The 21966-nt window shown below is 50.0% G+C and overlaps 2 pseudogenes; one reads left to right on the top strand and one right to left on the bottom strand.

Annotated features, from left to right (window-relative positions):
* Nucleotides 1-10177: 10177 nt before the first annotated feature.
* Nucleotides 10178-10274, top strand: LOC144135589 (U6 spliceosomal RNA; annotated as a pseudogene).
* Nucleotides 10275-13197: 2923 nt separating this feature from the next.
* Nucleotides 13198-13295, bottom strand: LOC144135564 (U2 spliceosomal RNA; annotated as a pseudogene).
* Nucleotides 13296-21966: the final 8671 nt, after the last annotated feature.

Raw genomic sequence — 21966 nt, 5'->3', positions numbered from 1 at the left:
AAAAACATTTTTCTGAAATTCCTGTTTGCTTGTTTCATTTGGTAGCTGCTGGACATTAAGTAAAAAATGTGCATGAAATATTGTTTGCAAATCAAAATACATATGCAATGAAAATACTGCATGCAGTTTTGAAATTTTAATGGGAGTTCGAACCAATTGCATATATAGCTAGAAGTCGCACGGTATTGAAAACCACGGACGGGACCTCTAAATGCATGCGATAATTCTGCACTGGTCTCGGAAAATACTGGAAATGCCTAGAGGTAGCCAAGATATGCCGGTATCCGAAAGGCCACTATTCGGCCATATTGGGGCCACTATTCGGCCATATTGAGGCCACTATTCGGCCATATTGGAGCCACTATTCGGCCATATTGGAGCCACTATTCGGCCATATTGGGCCCTATATTGGCAGTGATGTTTGGGCCATTCTTGGCATTCAGATTGGCTGAACATCAGCCCAATCTTGGCGGGAATGTTGGGCCATGCTTGGAAAGAGTTGCGATTTGCCTAAATGCCAACGAAGGGCCGATATTCGCGCCAATTTTCGCCAATGATATGCCAATGGTGGCCCGTTATTGGCGTGCTGCTTGGGCTAGGCGGTCAACGGACAATCCGTGACTGCCGCTGTTTCTGTGCATCCGAATACATCAGCTCTCTCAAACAGGGGTATCGAAAAAATGGCGGCCCTCCGCTATGCCTCGACTCTGCAAAGAACATTTCCCGATCGTCATCAATCCCAGAGGGACAACCTCCCTGATGACGGGTCTGCATAACTGTAAGCTTGGTGCTTTTCTCAGCCTACATAAATGCCGCTTCAGTGGACACACTTACTATCTGGCCCATCTGGGACCAAGATATCATCATCGCCACTACGCAACAAGTCAATGCTGCGAACGCACTTGCTCTTGAATTTACCCTTAATTCGTCCAATAGCTTCATTTCGATGGTCAGTCAAGCCAGAGTTGACGGGGAAGTCGACAAGGGGATTATTACGGTCCATAAAAGGAGACTTCTACCACCCTGAAATCTGGAGCCCAGCGGCGCAGATGAAAGATAGCTTTCATTCTCAAACTGGGGAAATCGACGATTGCCCTCGTCCCCTTCGTGTGGCATAGAGTACCACGTTACATTCGCAATAACAGTGTGGTGACTGTGGTGCGCGAATATAAGCGGACTATTCCCGCGTGTTTGCAATGCGGCACCTTCTCTCACCGCGTGGACTTATGCCCGAATCCTCAAGACAATCGCTGCGGACACTGCGGCCAAACGGTCGCAGTCCTCGAAAACGGCAACTTGGCATCTAACGAGTGCAAACCTTCCTGCACCGTTTGCGGTGGCGGCCAGCTTACGGGCTCGCAAAACTGCAAAGCCAAATTTCGACGCCTGCAACACGATCGGTAATAGAAAACAACCTCAGAGTGCCGTGGCACCACGTCCTGGCTCCTCTCCGAAAGTCCCCTCGCCTAGAAACAAGATAGAGCAAGGCACAATCACACAAGCGCCAAAGGCGGGCGCCTTGCCCGTGTGTGCCCCCAAGCTTCCTCGATCAACTAATCAGAAGGCGTCACGTGATCCAGACGCCCCCGCATTCCAAAACGGGTATTTTCCTGCTCTCATGCTCTCCTCCGCTTGGCGCGCCAAGATAGGCAGCTGAGATGGGCCTCCTCCGCCTCCCCATAACTCCCCTACATTCTGCTCTACTAAATCGTCCTCCTCCCCCCGCCCTTAACTCTGACGTCATGGACCCTCACCGCGAGCTCGAGACTCTTCAGGCACAAAATGCTCAACTCCACGCAAAACTCGGGGCGCTAGAAACGACTCGCCCCCCCCCCCCCCCCGCTCGCTGCCCAGGTAGCTCCGGAACCGACGCAAGAAGTCCCGGCGGACCAGACACCCTCTAGCTCTGACGTGCGTGTCAAAGCCGTCGAAAAATTCCTTGCCGAATTCACGGCTCAGATGTCCAATTTTGGCCAAATCCAAGACAATCTGCTCAAGGCAGCCGCGGCCGCAGTTGCGGCCATGTGAAAGCCAACATTAAGTCGTGGCTAGAGTCAAACCCTCGGATTGTCGGCCGAATGGGACCCCTCAAAGACGCGAGCCGCCCATTAATATTCAACCGACCCATTGGTCTAATCAAACTCTCGGACGAGCCGGAAACGCTCCCGCTGGAGGTGATAGAACCTGTTCCGGCTCTCCAAGGCAATCTTCCTTGAAGTCAACTTGGCTGCGTCTCCTCCCAACCAACCACCTAGAGGGCGCCCCCCCTCCCGCAAAACAGCAAGCTCTTTTCCTTGTACAGTGGAACTGTCGGGGTTTCAAAGACTGGACCAAGCGCGCCAACCTAAAGGTGTACATTGACAAATTCGATCCCTCCGCCGCAGTCCTTGCGTTGGTAGAAACCGGGGATGCTGTCAAGCTCTCGGGCTGTAGTACTTCCCAACGAGAACCGTTTACCTGTCTCCTAGTCAATAACGCCTACACAGCGCAGGAGGTTAACCACGACTTAAATCTGGAATATTCGTGATGGTCTTTGTCCTCCCTCTATGTCGAACAGATAGCCCCGCACACATCTTAATATCTGCGGCCCCCCCAAACTCAAAAACATCAGTTTTTCTAACATCCTTGGCACAGCGCTAAAGATCGCGGGTCACGACCTCATCATGATATTGGGCGATTTAAACGCCCCCTATCCCATGTGGGCCTGTCGCATGGAAGAGCCGCGTGGTCGTAACTTGGGAGAACATATCTATGCTGGGCATCACTCTTCTAATCTACCCTGCCCACTCGATACGTGTAGAGAATTCCGTCACTCGGGACACCTGCCCCGACCTTACCCTGAAGAAACACATCCGATACGCAGAGCGAATCAACACTGAGGACAATCTCGGTAGCGACCACTGCATACTGAACACTGTCATTTACACTCAATCCTTACATCACCTCCTTGCACAAGCCAAACTTTCCCACTGGAATGCTTTCCGCCAGGCCTTCTCAGTAACTTCTATCGAGGAGCAAGACTACTCCGCTTGGGCACACGGACTCATGCAAACACTCCGTTCACACGAAAAGCAGATCCAGCTTACGGAGCGTGCATCGGACGTGGCTAACCACCTGATGCGCCTCTGGGAAGACCGCCGCAGCCTCATTAAACGATGGCGGCGGCAGAAACACAATCGTAAGGTGCACGCTCGCATATCTGACCTCACCCAGCAAGCTGCCGTGTATGCTGCCCAGCTCACCGACAATAACTAGGTAGATAGATATAACAGCGCAGAAGGACAGATGTCGAGCCGCAACACTTGGCGGCTCTTTGGGAGTCTCATAGACCCCACGCAAACACGTGCGGAAACCCAGAAACACCTCACTCGCGCGATACACAATTTTCAAGGAAACACAGAGTAGCTCGCGAACGCCTTACGGTCACAATACCTCAATCAGGATCAAGATCCGTGCGGGCAGGATTGTTCGTATACAGGCAGCGATAATCTGGAACTGGATCAGCTTTTGCACCTTGACTACCTTCGCGCGGCTCTTACCAAAATGCGCAGGGGGAGGGCGCCCGGGATGGATAAGGTCACAAACTGTTTAGAAACCTTCCCGGTCGGCCATACGAAACCCTACTTGAATATATCAACGCCATTTGGAGCGGGGACACTTCATAGGCACCCGATTGGGAAACATCACTGGTAACCTTTATCTCGAAGGCGGGTAAGCCGGTAAACACAGACAACCTCCGGCCCGTCTCCCTCACTTCATGAGTAGGGAAACTGCTGGAAACGATGGTCCATGACCGCCTCTCCGAATATCACGAAAGCAGGAACACCTTCGCGGACACTATGTTCGGTTTCCGACCTCAGCAGTCCGCACAAGACATCCTTTTACAGCTGCGTCGCGATGTTCTCGAACCCATAAAAAACCCACAAAATGACAGGATAGTCCCAGTACTCGATCTGAAGGGCGCGTTTGACGGTGTTAAACACGGTGTCATATTAAAACATCTTAGAGAGACCAACTGCACTCCTTGTACATCCAACTACAACAAACATTTTTTAACAGACCGCTTGGCCTATATACGCATTCAAGAGACCGAGTACGGCCCGTTTGAGATGGGATTGCGGGGCACTCCACATGGCACTTTGTTGTCCCCGCTTCTCTTAATTATTGTCATGATGCACCTCCCGGCAGAGCTAGCAGGTGTCGACGGTGTTCAGCGTGCACTGCATGCATCTTGGCTGCCACGGGAACCAAAAAAGAGATGGAGCAATGCCTGCAAGCAGCGGCGGGCACAGTAGACCCCTATGCTATGTGCTCCAGCATCCAGTGCATTCTGTCCAAGTCTGAATTTGTGAATATTCGACATTCTCGGAAATGCAAAATCTCCGTTATGCTCTCTCACCAGCGGCCCCATCCGTGAAGCGCAGGAACTGCGAATACTCGGTCTCTTCATTCATCAGCATCGCAGGGCTGATACAACCTTTCCCAAACTCCGCAAAGTCGGCGACCAGGTGGGCCGAATTGTTCGCCACGTTTCCAACTAGAGAGGAGGGTTGCGAAGTAAAGATGCGGTGCAGCTTGCCCATGCCTTCGTAAGTATTCGAGTACTGTACTCGACTCCTTATCTCCGCTTACGGAAACATCAGGAAGATTGCTTGGAGGTTGTACTACGCGAACTTTTCAAAAGAACCCTCGATCTCCCGATCTCCTTTTCCAACGCGCGGCTACTGGCGTTTGGGTTGGTCAACACCTATCGGGAACTTCGCGAGGAGCATCTCGTTAACAAATACACGCCTCTCGCCCAGACAGTGTCCCGTCGCCGCCTCTTGGACCGGTTGCGTATCAAACATGACGATGGAACGGGTTCGAGTGCCCGAGCTGTGGAGATGTGCCCTCTACGGTCGACCCCTTCCGAAGATGAACAAGGAGGACCATAATTGCCGGTGCCTGGAGCGGCGAATGCCCTGCACCGCCACTACGGCTCAAAGAAACACGTCTTTTATGACGAATTTGCAGGCTCCTACCACTCCAGGGGGCATGGTACACGGCTGCAGTCATGCACGAGGGAAAACTGGTGGATGGCCTCTCGTTCAGAGCGCCCAGCTCAGCTCATGCGGAGGAGGCAGCGATCACCCTCGCAGCCTCTCATCCGGATTTTAAATTCATCCTCATAGACTCTCGCGGAGGCTGTAGTAACTTTTAGTTAGGTTGGATCACTCCACTTGCTCACCAGTTTTTTCACCAAAGTACTCGCGACTGCAACTCATTGCACAAACATATGGGTCCCCCAAGGCATGCAAGGCATGCACCAAGGCATGCAAGGCCTGCACCAAGGCACGAAGGCTTGCATGGCAAGGCTAACGAAGCCGGCCATGAGGCAGCTTACGCACCCACTTACCGGGCACCAGAAGTTTCTTGGGAGAACCTTAACCCAGATCACAGCCCTCTTATTTTTGTAAAGATATTACTGAGCACTATCGTGCCGAACACAGGAGCTACCAGATTCCTATGAAGGGACTGGGTAGAGCTGGCAAACGAACTCCTATTAGGCTCTTTACAAACACCTTGCTGTGCCCGGCGGTTCTCAAGCACTTTCACTCTTCTTTCGACGGCCGCTGCTCATTCTGTGGGGAGGTGGCCGACACCTTGCACATGGTATGGGCATACAGGCAAAATCCTTCTCGCCCCCCACCACCCCTTACTCTACTGGAGAGACCTGCCAGGAACTATAGGCCTAACAGGCCCTGGTTCGACCCACCTGCGCACCGGTCAGGACCAACGCGGTTGCGGAATGAGGGACTCAGCCTTCTATTGTAAGGGGCACGACACCGCATCAGGGGCCTCTCCCTGAGCACCTCTCTGTATATATAGATAAATGAACGCTTTTCATCACTATCATCAGCACTCGTCGCCTCTATTTCCTCCTATATGCCTCTATAGCCTATATTTGTCTGAGAATTTGAATGAATGAATGAAAAACTTTATTGTATTAGGGTTATTTTTCGCAGCGTAGGTGGAGCCCTCAGTCCAGGGCCCCAGCGGCCTTTGCAGTCTTGCGAGCCCTGTCGATCAGCTTGAGCTGCTCTTCAGGCTTCGAGCTGGACAGCGCAGCCTCCCACTGCTCCGGTGTAGGTGTGTTGTTTATCGGCGCTGCCTGCATTTTCTGACAGGCCCATGTAACGTGGTAAAGCGTTGCGTGTTCACCGCATAGCGGGCATTTGTTTTCATAAGTGGATGGATAGATTTTGCTGAGTAAACTCAGATTGGGGTATGTATTAGTCTGTAGTTGTCTCCAGGCAACCGACTGCTGTTTACTAAGGTCTTTGTGGGGAGGCGGGTAGGTCCTCCGGAGGGCTCGTTGGTGTTCTAAGATGGCTCCATACCGTCTAGTGACTGCGTCCAGTTCCCCTTCGGTGCGCGCCTCCCGGTTGGCGTATGCTCGGGCATTGGCGTCCGCACATTGGTTCCCTTTGACAGCCTCATGGCCTGGTGTCCACGTGATGAAGCATCTCGTAAAAGTGATTGTCCTCGCCTTGAGTATGTGAATGGCTGCAGTGGATATGCGTCCACTGCTGTATCTTCTGCACGCCTCTTGCGAGTCTGTAATGATGTGTGCATGGGGCTCGTCACTCTGCTGGGTGATGGCGAGTGCAATTGCTGCTTCCTCAGCCTCGAGTATGTTGTTGGTTTTTATCGAAGCGCAGTTGATTTCCCTGAGCTGGTGATCCACCACGCTGGCTACCGAGCCATATCGGTGTCTGCATGTTGTTGCGTCAACATATAATACGTCTTTTGACCCGGCGAAGCGTCTTGCATGGAATTCAGATCTCGCCTTTCTTCTCGCCTTATGTATATCTGGATGCATGTTTTTTGGAATCGGACTGATCTCAATGATCCTCCTGATTTCATTTGGAACGCTCGCTGTGCTATTGATTTCTTTCAAAGCGTCCCTCATGCCCAGCAACCGCAGCGTGTTTCTGCCTGTTGCGGACAGCATCAGTCTTGTTTTCTGCGCGATAAGGTGGGCCTCGATATGTTCTTGTACTGTGTTGTTTATGCCCAGTTTAAGGAATTTCTCCGTCGAAGTGCTGACCGGCAGTCCGAGAGCACATTTGTATGCTTTTCTAAGAATTGCCTCCAACTGCTCCTTTTCTTGCTCGAGCGGTGTTTGGTAGGGGACGCCGTATAAGATCCTACTGACCACGAGGGCCTGTACTAGCCTACATGTGTCTTCCTCCTTCATACCTCTTCTTCTGTTGGAAATTCTTGCAATCATCCTGGTGATCTGTGCTGTGGTATTTGCTAGCTGTCTGATCGTGTGATCAATACGACGGTTGCTTTGGACCCACATGCCGAGGATCCTAACTTTCGATACTTCTGGAACCTTCGTTGCCCCTATGTAGATATCTATGAAGTTTTGCAGGTCATACCCTTTTCTGTAGACTCTGAGCACCTCGGATTTTTCAGGGGAGCATGCAAGTCCACAGTGTCGGGCGTATGCGTTGACCGTGTCTGCCGCTCGCTGAAGAAGCTCTTGTTTTTCGCCTAAGGATCCCCTTGTCACCCAGATTGTGATATCATCTGCGTAGATGGCATGCCTGATTCCTTCAATTTCTTCGAGCGCCCTTGCTAAACCAATCATTGCAATATTAAAAAGCATAGGTGATAGCACAGAGCCTTGTGGTGTTCCTTTTTCTGGGGTGTTGAAGGTGTCAGTCCTGATGCCTCCTATTCCAATGGTAGCGGTTCGGTTAGTCAGAAAGGCTTTCACATAGTTGAATATTCTCTGCCCACAACCCAGTTTGCTGAGCCCCTCCAGCACAGCCCTGTGACTGACGTTGTCGAAGGCCGCTTGAAGATCGAGAGCGAGCAGGATGTTTTCTCCATATTTTGGAACGGAAGTAAGCACCTCCTCCTTGATCTGCAGGAGAACGTCCTGTGTCGATAGGTATTTTCGAAATCCAAACATAGTGTGCGGCATGAGTTCGTTGTCCTCAAGGTGGGTCTGCAACCTGTGATGCACAACTCTCTCGTACACTTTTCCCAAGCATGATGTTAAGGAAATGGGTCTAAGATTGTCCAGGTGTGGAGTCTTTCCGGACTTCGGAATCATTACTATTTCCGCGTGTCTCCAGTCGTCCGGGAGGGTCCCCTGTTCCCAGTGTTTATTGATGAACTCCGTGAATCTTTTGATTGAATTGTCATCCAGATTCCTTATCATGGCATTGGTGAAGCCATCCCTCCCTGGTGTTGTGTTCTTTGTGGCGGACATCACAGCGTGTCTGACTTCTTCTATCGTAAGGGGTTCGTCCAGAGCGGGATTCGTTTCGCCCGTGTATGCCAAGCTGCTGTCGGCGTATGTTGCATTGCCGATGTAACGCTGCTTGATGTACTGTAGCATTTCCTCGTCAGTGCCTTGGAACTGGTGCGCGATCCTTTGGGTCGTCTTACGGGTTTCGGATTTTGTGGTGGTTGAGTCTATGAGAGCCCTTAGCAAGGCCCATGTCTTGGCCCAACCTAGAGTCCCCTGAAGTTCGTTGCACTTTTGGTTCCAGTCGCGCCTCGAGAGCTCCGTCGCATATTCTTCAGCTTGTCTGGTGACCTCAGCGATCTTACGCTTGAGCCGCCTATTATGCTTTTGCCTTTTCCACCTTTTTAGTAGGCCCCGTCTGGCGTCCCAAAGGTGTAAGAGATGTTTGTCCACCTCGGGTGTGTTGGTAGTGAGGGCGACCTTTCGGGTTAGTTTTCGCCAGTCTGTCTTGATTCTTGCGACCCAGCCTTCTATGTCGGTGATCTCAGCGTCTTCATGCTGTGCCCTGGATTTCCTATAGGCTTCCCAGTTTGTCAGTCTAGCCTGGCCAAGTTGTCGCCTGATCGGGAGGGTTTCTATATGGATGCGCAGGATGCAGTGGTCACTGCCTAGAGTTTCGCCGTCGTTTTCCCATCTTGCGTGCCTTACCCCTTTGACAAATGATAAGTCTGGGCACGAATCTCGGTTGATGCTGTTCCCCACTCGCGTGGGTTGGGTGTGGTCAGTGATGAGGGTGAGGGGCAGGGGCAAAGCAAAGTCGCCACGCTGGTTGCAAAAGCAGTCACCGCAATCAGACACGACATTGACGGAACGGACATTGACCACGTCCTTATAGAAATCATTACCCAAAAGAGAAGCCAAGAAAGCACCTTCCTACTTAACGTGTACAGCCCGCCAAGCCAGAGGAAAGCCAATTTCAGCTACCTGCTAGGCAAAGCAGAAGAAGCAGCAGGCAAGAACGGTATCGTTATTCTGGGGGACTTTAATGCCTGGCATAAAAGTTGGGGCTACGTTCGGGAAACCCCGAAAGGCAGGGATCTAGCCAGGGAAGCTGAGAATTTGAGTAATTCGTCTAATTCGCACCACGCTTCGTTTTTAACCTTCAAATTTTGCGCCCGGCGTTGGCTACACCAGTAGTTCTAGTCACGTGGTACAACAAATTTGGTTTTTGAAATCTGGTGCCACTTTTGCCTTGGCCATGCCCACGTTTTTTTCACATTTTTGGCTCTGGTATTTAACTATTCAACCCATCGTCGGCAAATTTTTGCGCCGCATCCACTTTTTAGACGTCTACTCTTTCTAGTTCTGCACAGTGGCTGCGGACAAGTTTTGATGGCACGAAACCGCCGACATAGCCTAGTAAGGGCTTCGCTTTAATAAAAAGAAAATAAAAAATAAAAATTGGAGGACGCATAACCTCAGTATTTGAGTGTGGAACGCAGCAGCGTGGTGCAGCGTTGCTAAGAGGTCCACTGAACGCCATCGCCCGTTCGGAAAGGTGCGTTGGACAATTTATGGAAAGGCAATGACGCCTGTCTCGCATATCTCGGTGGACACCTGGACAGCGCCGTAAGGAAAAATGAAAATAATAATAACTGTTTTTTTGGAGGAAAGGAAATGGCGCAGTATCTGTCTCATATTTCGTTGGACACTTGAACCGCGCCTTAAGGGAAGGAATAAAGAAGGGAGTGAAAGAAGAAAGGAATAAGTGCCGGAGTGGAGGGCTCCGGAATAATTTCGACCACCTGGGGATCTTTAACGTGCACTGACATCGTACAGCACACGGGCGCATAAGCGTTTCTCCTCCATAAAATCGCAGCCACCGCGGTCGGGGGCGTTTTTATGGAGGAAAAACGCTAAAGCGTCCGTGTGCTCTACATACTTCTTAGCACACATGCAAAAATTTGAACGATACAGTGAAGAATAACATGGCCCCTGCGCAAGGAAAAAATGAAAATTGGTTTTTGGAGAAAAGAAATGGCGCAGTACCCGCCGCGGTGGCTCAGTGGTTAGGGCGCTCGACTACTGGTCTGGCGTTCCGGAGTTCGAACCCGACCGCGGCGGCTGCGTTTTTAAGGAGGAAAAACGCTAAGGCTCCCGTGTGCTGTGCGATGTCAGTGCACGTTAAAGATCCTCAGGTGGTCGAAATTATTCCGGAGTCCTCCACTAAGGCACCTCTTCTTCCTTTATTCTTTCACTCCCTCCTTTATCCCTTCCCTTACGGAGCTCCTGGAGCTCCTCGTGTATGATGGCGCTGGCCAACTGCTGGACAGCAATGAGGAGTGTGCCCCGCTTTCCCGAGATGCCGACGATCTCTCGCTGTACATCAGAGACAGCAGGCCAGGGCGCGCAGGAGCCGTAATGGGGTGCACCTTGAGTCAATTGTTGATACTCGACCATTGCCGCTCCCAGTCGTGAGCGCAGGCGCGAGCGCATAGGCTGCCGCTGCGAGTCGCCATCCGGTGCGCGGTGAATCCGGTCGATGAGATTCAGTGCCTTGCACGCTGCTTGGAGCTCAAGTGTCCACGCTCCGGCCTCTGGCAACATTGCGGCTCGGATGGTGTGCGTTTCGCGCCTGTTCGCTTTTATAGCGAAAGCTACACTAGGCTGGTCGGCGGTGTACTTCGGGTAAGCATCGCTAGTCACACTCGGCATGCGCCTCTAGTTGCACTGACAGACAGGTGCTCCGCCGCTGCGCCGCGCGTTTCTTCAGAATCCAATTTTCAGTTTTGAATTTTCGTTTTAACCCGCCACAGTGGCGCAGTGGTTGGGGCGCTCGGCTACTGATCCGGATTACCCGGGTTCGAACCCGACCACGGCGAAATGGAGGCGAAACGCAAAGGCGGCCGTGTGCTGTGCGATGTAAGTGCACGTTAAAGATCCCAAGGTGTGAAAAAAATCGACGCATTTTCGAAAAAATGGAGCAGCGCGTAAGCAAACGCGCCCGCACGCGGTAAAATAAAACAAAAAGTTCCGGGGAAGTTACCCCGGAGAGCGCGCAACTTTTCGTGCGTTGCTGCCCTTTCCACCCAGCTGGCCGACGCGGCGCCAAAGGAAACATGGCCGCGTGCGCCGTCAACTACTCTAGAACGTCGGTGTAGGTTCTACTCATTCTCGACGGAGAGGGGGTTACCTTGTCCGCGCTAATGTGATGCCATCTCCGCTTCGCTGTCGCGCCGGCGGCTTCGCATCGAGAGAACCCAGAATCTTCTGGAAGGCGGTTTCTGTGCTCAACCAAAGGGGTCGCGCGCCCGGCGCGGGAAGGAGGAGGAGTTTGTGCATTGTATACTGCGTGTATTGGTTGGTTTCTAACCAGTTTTCTTGGGGAAAGGAAATAGCGCAGTATCTGTCTCATATATCGTTGGACACCTGAACCGCGCCACAAGGGAAGGGATGAAGGAGGGAGTGAAAGAAGAAAGGAAAAGAGAGCTGCCATAGTGGAGGGCTTCGGAATACTTTCGACCACCTCGGGATCTTTAACGTGTACAGTCATCGCACAGCACTCGGGCGCCTTACCGTTTTTCCTCCATAAAAACGCAGCCGCCGTGGTCGGGTTCGAGCCCGGGAACTCCGGATCAGTAATTGAGCGCCCTAATCACTGAGCCACCCAGGCTGTTTATGTGCGCGTCTGCCTTGACGCAAAGAACAGACGCGGACTGCGCCTATAAATGATGGCTTTAACCGCTGTCTGTCACCCTGAGCCGCCGTTTAAGCTTCTAAGAAGCGCGCCCGCTCGACTCCCGGGAGAACACCACCACCCAGCCAAGCACCAGCGAGGCAGCGAGTGGCAGTCTGCGGGTCGGCCCCGTCGTGCACCTCAGGTCTTCGGACTGTCGCAGAGCCCTGTGAACAAATTGTGTTTTGTTTGTTTGTCTCATTCTGTGTTATTGCACTTTTGGTGCAGGAATTTTGATGAATTGCTCTCTCTTTATTGCAACTTCGCACGAGTTGCATTGTATTTGTAAATCTGTGTTTGTGCTGGTACGAGTGACTGTGACATCCCCTGTATCATCTCTTTGCTATATAAAGTTTTTTTTGTGAACATTTGGTTCTCAACCATTCTCTGGCTTGCGACCGGCGAAAGCTGGGCACCAAACGACCAACCCACTTGTCACTTGGTAGCTGGTCTCCGGCAGAGCTTGCCACGCTGAGTCGAGGGCATCTTCTTTGTGACCGAGGCCGCTACCCCCACATGCTCTACGGAGTCTGGGAGCGCACGCAAAATGGCGAGAAGTGTTGGCACCAACCAGGTGGTCGAAATTATTTCGGATCCCTACAATACGGCACCTCTTTGTTCCTTTCTTCTCTTAGTCCCTCCTTTATCCCTTCCCTTACGGCGCAGTTCAGGTGTTGGCCGATACGTGAGACAGGTACTGCGCAACTTCCTTTCGCCAAAAACTAATAGTTATTATCATTTCCTCTTTCCTTGTTCTCTCCCACCTACTTTATTGCTTCCCTTACGGCACAGTTGAGGTGTCTACGGAAATATATGAAAGAAAAAATAAATAATAATAATATTATTCATATTCGAACCTGAATACACCATCTTGAATGGCGACACGCAACATTTTTTTTGCGCAGAATTTTATGGCGCATTCAGCCCACCGAAACACACTTCGCAAAAAAAACGCGCACTAGCAGCATGGCGAGTAGATGTCAATTTCGCGTCATAGGTTTGAGCCTACCCGCCGCAGTGGTTTAGTAGTATAATACCCGGGTTTGAACCCGACCGCGGCGGCCGCTGCTGCTGCTGATGTTGCTGTCAGGAAGAATGAAAAAGAAAGTGCGCAGGCCTGCCCACTGGCTCATGATGAGCCACAATCACTACCACGTGGTGAAAGTAGTAGAGTTGAAAGATAGGATAGAAAAGACGTGCCCTATAATCTCCCAGGACGATCCCGGAGGCAGTGCAATACCGGTCCAACCTGTGGCGGAGGTGAAGCAAGCTTCAAGAACTTCGCCATATTTCAAAAGATAAGGTTAATATCTTGGGTAAATAGGATTCCGTTTCAGATAATAAATCAGATATCCTGCTTTGCACCTGCTTTCGATGGAGACGAAGTTCAAATGCGCCCATGTGCTGTGCGATGTTAGTACACGTTAGAGATCCCCAGGTGGTCGAAATTATTCCGGAGCCCTCCATTACAGCGCCGCTCTCTCCCTTTTTCTTTCAATCCCTCCTTTATCCCATCCCTTATGGCGCCGTTCGTGAGTCTACCGAGATATGTGACAATTACTGCGCCATTTCCTTTCCTGAAAACCCATTATCATTTCGAGCCTAGGCGTCCAGCAGGCCAGTCAGCGCAGTGAGCGATGTGGGCTGCATGCGTGGGCGTTGGTTGATGAATCGGGAGAAGTGGGGGAGCCGAGACATGGCGGACCGTCTCCCGCATTGTGGGCTAATTTTAGCGGGTTAAAGTCGACGTGGCCCAACCATTCTCCGTGTGCGAGGAAAGCAAGATATACAATTTATCTGGATACGAACTTCGAACCGGTAGGGCAATTTTGCGACATTTTTCGAGATGTAAAGTTCGCCAGTGACCACGCCGCATCTAAGCCTAACGAGACGAAAGACTCCGCTAGACTTCGGCGCTTGCAGCGAGACAGAAGCCGACGGAGGGATGCCCGCAAGCCGCAGCGGAAGCGGAAACGTTCCCCGGGGCTTGCAAAGCGAGGATTCGCACAGCGATGATTCCTACATGAAAGGCGAACATCCTGAGGACGAAAGTTCTACCGAAACGCATCGGGAACGCATGGGCGACACCAACCTGGATGCGGAGGAAAACGACAACGATGGCGGGGATAAATTGAGGTAAAGAAGTAGGTTAACTGGAGACCAGTTATGCGGGCCAGGGCGCGACGACAAAAAAAGCTGAAGAGAGCATAAGGAAACAAGAAAGCTAGAGCAGCAGCCAGGATGCTACAGATGCTAGCCGGACGGGACGCAGCGACCAATTGGGAGAAGACAAGCGGCAAAGCACCATTGCGGAGGAAGCCACCGCTACCCAAGACCGACAAGTAAGTCATCCCTAGACCTGAGCAAGGGACGCGACTGAAACATTTTACACAGTTTCTCATCTCTAAAGCAATCCAGGGGGCGACCGGTCACCACCCGGCATGCAGAGAGAACTTCATCGTCAGAATTCGACCTGAATTCAACATAATCATCGCGAGCACACCATCTGATGAGACGGCAGTACAAATCAAGGAAATAAGACAACTCAGCATAATGGGAGTCACCTTCGAGATGAACAAGTACAATGCGGCGCCACATAATATGATCCGGGGAGTAATCCACAGAATCGAGCCGGGATTCAAGACCGAAGAACTACAGGCGAAACACGGAGTCGAAATCGTCGGGGCGAGATTGCTGGGTAAATCTTCCCTCAGCAATGCTCCTCTTCGATGGCAAATTCCTTCCCATGCAAGTAATTTTTGCAGGGGCAGAGCACCACTGCTACCTGTTCCGAGTCCGATGGAAGGGCTGCCACACATGCATAAAGCCTGGACACAAAAAAGGCGTGTGCCCCCCCCCCCCTCCCCCATAGGCGAAGGTATGCAAATCATGAAGAAGCCGGGACCCCCAGGAAGACCATCAGTGCGAAAGAAGGAAATCTGCGCTCTGTGATGATGACAACACAAGTGGAGACGACGTCTGCGAGATGCGGTGGAAAAAGCCAAGTACCAAACGCCGCAACCGAAAGCGAATACCCCGCCAGGACAACGAACACAATGCAACGGGGACGCTACTAAACGCACGAGCAGATCTAGAAAAAAACAAGGGGCAGACGCGACAAGGCAACAGCTCAGCTCTGACAACAACGCAACACTCTACAGGAACGGCGACAAGCGCACGAGATCGAGGTCAAGATCAGCAATGCGATCGAGATCCACGTCGACAACCCGGGCAGAAAATAACGGGGTCTAGGAACGCAGAGGGCCTTCCTAAGTTTAGCGAGCGGAAACAAGAAGCAAGATCTCAACCAGCCACAGCAGAGACTGGAGAAGAAGGTGAGCTGGCCAATTGGATACAACTGTGCAACCACTGTGTCACACTCTAAGACAATGCAACTTGAGGACAGAATAGTAAAACTTGAATAGAGACTTGTTCAACGCGATTAAAGAGTCAAGTAGCTAGAGGAACAAAATACGAATCTTAAGGCAGAAATCGAAAGACAAAAAGCGCAACAATGTCCATCACGGAGGGCGAATAAGTCGACACGTACCAACTTAGGACAGAATCCGCAGAAGTGGCCGCCATAAGATCGGCACAAAACAAAACTAAACGAAATCAAAGAACTAGATCAGCAGATGGGCAGAGCAATTGTAATCGCAATAATAGAACACCATGTAAAAGTCAGCCATGACCTCGAGGAAATAGACGGAAAATACAACTACATCAAAGGGAAAGCTGTGACTACAACGAAGGAAGCATACAGCAAACGCATGATAGAGCAAACGATCTATAGGCCCGTCCATTCCAAAGAACAGGAAGCAATAACACAAAATGTCTAATGGCAAAGACACAAGGCTAAACACGAAAGGAAGCTTGAAAATATGGCAATGGAGCTGTAGAGGAATAAAGGGAAAACAAACTCACTTAATACAGCTCATAAAGAACCAAGAAAAATCGCCGGACATGATTGCTATCCAAGAATACGGGGCCAGGGCTAGAGCGAACCTAACAGGATACGAGATGTATGATGGAGACGGTATCGGCAAGGCCTTCAAGTCAGTACATAAATTATTTTCGACATTCTGCAAAGCCAACATAACGAATACGGACGTAACCGACATAGGACTAGAAATTGTACCCTAAAAACCAGCGGATTACAGCGCTTTCATCATAAAAGTGTACAGACCCCCCAGAAAAAGAACCCCAGAATAAATGAGCTGTTCAATAAAGCCAGCGACATGGCAGGGCAGAACCTACTGTTCATCCTAGGAGACTTTAATGTGGCAATCTCTTGTTGGGGGTACCAAAAATTAATGCCAAACAAAAAATCGTAGCAGAAAGCGCAGAGAAGCTAGCTAACTACCCCATAACAACGACAAGGATAGGCAGCAGGGTCTGCAAAGACATCACGCCTGACCCAGCCTTCTCGGAACACAACGGAATATCCAATACGAAAATAGAATGGAAACCTTAGGGAGCGAACACTTCATCCTTAGCTTAGAAATAGCCGCACCAGAAATAAAGAGATGTCTAGGGACTGCCAAAATCACAGACTGGGAAGCCTTCAGAAACTACTGCACGAAACCACAATACCGAACACTAAATTAGAAGAATGGTGCACGTAGCTTACGAATGCCACACAAAAGTGCACGAAGATAATTGCTCGCACGGAACAAAACCCAGACGTAGACAGCCACTTTCTTCACCAATGGAAGCACGAAGAAGCCTTACCAGGAGATGGATACAGCAAAAACACAACAGTAAACTGAAGCTGAAGATCGCCGAACTAACCAAGAAGGCATCAGAGCGCGCAGACAACATCGCCACGCAAAACTGGCATCAGTTCACGGAAACACTTAGAGGAACACTAGGTATGGATTGAAGTTGGAATATACTAACAGCCTTGATACACCCAACGAAAACCAAAACGGAATGCGGCAATTTCATGAAACGACTAATCCGCACCGTCCCCGGAACGGGAGACAAACTAATACAGGCACTGAGGGAGATATGCTATGGCACAACCACACACCCAAAATGAGATCAAGAATACACAGGAGAAGACAACCCCGAGATAGATAGGCCAATCATCGAGGAGGAAGTTAGGGCAGCCATAGGGGAAGACAAAAAGAATGCGGCAGCGGGACCTAATCAGCACAGGTAAATGGCCCAATATTGGAACCGTATTGACCCAGGCCGGCCCTACAAAGGACGAGGATGGAACCATCCTCTTGCAATATTGGGCTGATTGACTGTGCTGCTCGGGGCAAGGAGAGAATAAATAGCGCTGTCATTAGAAACATTACCGACACGGCCATCGCCAAACTTACCAAGTACCTAAATGAAATCTAGGGAAAAGGAATCGTGCCGCGGAATGGAAGCATGCAGAGGTAATTATGATATCCAATCCGGGCAAATGACTTCAAATAAAAAACTTAAGGCCAATCGCGCAGGAAGTAAATACGAGAGAGTGGTCAATGAAAGGATCACAAACTACATGGATGACAAGGGATATTACCCTGATGCCATGTTTCGCTTCAGAAGGGGGCTGTCCACGCAATACGTACTCTTACAATTAAAAGATAAAGTCCCCACTGAAATACCAAGTGGAGAACACATAGTACTAGCGCTAGACATAAAGGGAGCCTTCGGTAACGTGGGACATGCTGCCATCACGGAAGGTCTCGATAACATAAACTGAGAAAACAGGGCCTTCCGATATGTCAAAGCCGTCTTGACGGATCAAATGGCGACGATAGGCATTGGAAACATAAGATATGAGAGATTCACGATGCCAAGCAAGGGCACCCCTGAAGAATCAGTAATGTCACCGCTACTATTCAACGTAGCGACGATAGGACACACGAAAGCACTCTACGAAATAGAAAACATCAGCTACGCAATGTATGCAGATGACATAACAATATGAACAATCGCGAGCTTCATAGCAGAAAAAGAAGAGCGGCTACAAAAAGCGATCGATCATATTGAACAATACGCTAGGGCCAGAGGACTACCGTTCTCAGCAGAATCACCCTGAATCTGGGAAACGAGACAAAAGTTGTGAAAGCAGAAGTCAGAGTGCTTGGAATGTGGCTGCAAAACACAAGGCGATGTAGCAAAACCATCGCCTCTCATAAGAATACAACAGAGCAAGCCACCAGAATCGTGCGAAGAGTCACCAGTAAAAAGAAAGGGATGAGAGAACAGGGCACCCTAATATTCATAGACAGCCTCGCAACGAGCAGGGTAACATACAGTCTCCCCTGCCAAACTAATAAAATAGGAGACTCTACAAATCGACAATACACTGCGCAAAGCGTACAAAATGGCGCTCAGACTTCCAATGTCAACACCGAAAGAAAAGCTAATAGCACTGAGAGTATCGAACAGCTTCGGCGTAATACGAGGGGCACAACACAGTGCGCAACTAGAAATATTCGCTCAAACCAGAACGGGAAGACACCTAATGCTGAAATTAGGGCTACCCCAGGGCACACAAAAAGACAAGGAACAGATTAATAATGAAGACAGGAACAACATCCTGGTAAGATCCATGCACAGACACATGGACTCCAATATACACTGTGAAAGACGACAAGCCAGAGTCCGAGCACTCAGCAGGGACTTCAGCGACAATCCCAGCGTAGTCTACACAGACGCAGCAAAGTACCGATACCAACGCAAAACGATCACCGTTTTGCCAGACGAAGGAGGGAAATAAATAGCCAGCGCAACGATAAACAACCCAAGCTTAGAGGCAGCTAAAAAGGCCGGCGTTGCTCTGGCAAAATCGCATGGCAATGCAAAACAACAAAACTTCACTATAGTGACGGACTTCAAACAAGAATGCAGAGAGTACACAAAAGGGAGGATCGACAGCATTGCCAAGCATATTATACACACGACGAGAACACACATAAAAACTAAACGTAGTGCAGTATGTGTTCCGGGATATGATGGGATGAGGGGCAACGTGGCAGCAGACGAGTTAGCTCGAGGATACGTCAACGAAGCAGGTCAACACTTTGCAACACTTTGACCCTGCTGCCCCACGTACTCGGGCATACTCGATTAATACAGGGGTCAAGGGGAACGCTACCCAGTCCCACACAAAAGGCTAACAAAAGAGGAGGTGGTAGACTGGCGCAGACTACAAATAGGTACCTACACGCACCTGCACAAACTAGACAAGATTTTCCTTGCACAATATGTAGACGAATGTCCATGGTGCCAGGGTAGACCTACGCTCGAGCATGTCATATGGACCAGCCCTAAGGCAAAATAGAGCCTAGAATAGATCAGCCGAGCGTGACGCAGTGGGAAAACTTGCTGGCCAGCCAGGACGAGGAAGCGCAACGATTTCTCGTACGCCGATCCCCGATGGCAGCCGTCAAGTGCGGCATCCTGGATCAAGGATCGACTACAGCGCCCAGTGACCCCTAAGGGCCAAGAGCACTTTAAATTTTTCAAAAATAATGTTTTTTTCATCCGTCTATCTATCCAGCGAGCGGGACCAAAAGCTGGCTACGAGCTACCGCTGCCTCCTTTCGAGAGGGCCTCTTTTCAATTATGCTTGCCAAAATATTTTTGAAGAGTGGGCTTCAAAAATGTCACGTCACGCTCTTTACTGCTTTTTTAATCGCCCAGAATTATGAGGGCTATGCAGGCGAAAACTGTCCGACGGCGTCGGTGTCGGTGCCCTCCCCCGTCAGTTTCAGTTAACCGTCCTCCTTCCTACTTGCAGGCGAGAGGAGAGAGACACCGGACTAATAATGGCGCGGTAAACATGAAAATGGCTAAAAAGAGATGACTCATACAAAAGCAGGCCCACGTGCAAAATACAGCCTTCCAAGGAGCAATCTGTGCAAAAATGAGGCTTGCCGGAGCTGCGCGAATTAAAAAAGTTCTTGCTTGTATTGCTCTGGAAGGGCAGCCTGGGTCTCACAAGCCCCATCGGTGGCTGTTTCAAGCAGCCACCTGCCACTGCAGTGGTGCGTAGCTTAACCGCTGCTCGACTGCGCCGGTCATAGAGGTTTGTAAATATTACTTAGAGGGAAAGCTGGCGCCACCGTTTATGCGGGTTTCTTAAAGAGCACGTCATCCACCGAGTGAATGTTGGGAAGACAACATAGCGTACTTCACTTGAACATAAAACATAACTACGACTTCAGATAAACAAATTTGCGCAAATTTTATGTTACCATTAGGGAAGCGTGGTTTTGCATGAATATATGCTCTAATAAAATATCTTTACTGAACATTGTCAATAAATCGGCAGAAAAGAAGATAGGCGTTAATGATCACCGAATTTGCTCATGGCAAGAAAGGGCTTTCTCTTCATGCCACCTAATACAGCTAACCGTGGAAAATAACTTTTTTAATTTAACAGACACACTCTTCGAGCGAATATTCTTTCAAAAAATTGTTAGCGCTTAAAATACTGCGCTTTAGGAGGTTATGGTTGTGCATTGTGAAAAAGAAACGTTTCAATCCCGTGGTCCAACGTTGGTGTAGTCGGCTACTGCGGGACGCGCTCTAAGTCGGTGCATAGGCTACGTTCGGACCGTGAGAAGCTTGGCCGAGCCTCCGCTTTCCTGTGGGAAACTAGTTTGCGCGCACTAAGTGCTGGCTCTCCGCAAGTCGACGTGGCGCTGCGCTTACCAATTTGGCCAAGAGAAACATGAATTAAGATGCGCGAACCTCTCCTACCACAAGTAAGTGAGGGCCGTGTTCATGCTGTCAAGCGCAACATGCTGGTATTTGCTTGAATTAAGTCGAGAAGTGGAAGTCGTTTCTGCATGCAATGTGCGGGCACCGACAGTCTTCGAAATGAATCAAACACATTACTCGGTGAGTACGGTTAGCATAAGTTGCGACTGTCAAAGTTCTTTGCACATTTAAACTTTCTCCGAGACTCCTACGAGCATTGTGCAGAGTGGCCACGGCAGCAGACTGCCGAATTCTCAGTTCACGAGAAACCTGGTTGCTTCTTTCACATTTCAATGCACAGGTAGCACAGGTTGCCGCTGAGCAAAACCCAGCTTGCTGCGTAAATGGCTGCCACCGAAAGGGCAAGCGGACGTTCGGCCTAGCAGCCACCAGACTCTGTTCACTTCGAGTCAAGCGCCGTCTGATGTTTCGGATCTCAAATGAACTGCGTGCTTACCTGCACTAGACAACCTCAAAGCGCACAAAACATCAGAAAAACTGCAATGATGAAAGCGAAATTGAAGAACCAAAATTTTATACCGTAGCACAGTCAACCAGCCACTAGTCGTCAATTCGGTGTGCTGTCTTCCCAGCATGCTTTGGGCGTCCATGTTGGATGAAGTGAAAGGCCGGCAGCTTTCCCTCTAGTGTACAGTAAGAAACTCTATTGCGCCGGTTGTGGTATGAGGACTCACCACGATCTATGTACGTGACAAACTTTACGTAATTACGTAGTTGGAACTAGAACAGAATCAGAAATGAAATAAATTGGGGAAAGAAAGGCAACGAACTCAGAGTTAGAATAGAATTAAAACTTCAATAGAATGAAGAGTGAAGAAATCAAGATATTGCTTTTTCCCTGATCAATCTAATTCATCGCCGCTAAGTTTTTCCTCCATGATCCGAGGCAGGTGCTCTGTGGATGTCGACACTGGACGCCGACTACGTGTAACTGAGGATCAAACTAAGAAAGGATAACGCTTTAAAGTGTAACACAGGTTTAACCTTCATTGACAAGTAAACTGCGTTCGCCAGCACCAATGTTTGGGTACGCAATCTATTGGCTAGGTTATCACCATTCACCAAAAGTCATTGGCAGCCAGTTCTTTTCGATGTAGACGTCAAGAATCGGTACGTAGCAGCGAGAAAATTTTAAATTCAATTTTTTAAGCTACAAAGGTGTCTTTTCCTCCCTGAAAAATGTCGACATACCCGAAAGCAGGCCCCCGCCGCGGTGGCTCAGCTCAGTGGTTAGGGCGCTCGACTACTA

This window comes from Amblyomma americanum, chromosome 5 (genome assembly GCF_052857255.1).
Source record: "Amblyomma americanum isolate KBUSLIRL-KWMA chromosome 5, ASM5285725v1, whole genome shotgun sequence".
Classification (NCBI taxonomy): domain Eukaryota; kingdom Metazoa; phylum Arthropoda; class Arachnida; order Ixodida; family Ixodidae; genus Amblyomma; species Amblyomma americanum.
Note: the sequence above shows the minus strand (reverse complement) of the source record. Positions and strands in the feature narration are given on the sequence as shown.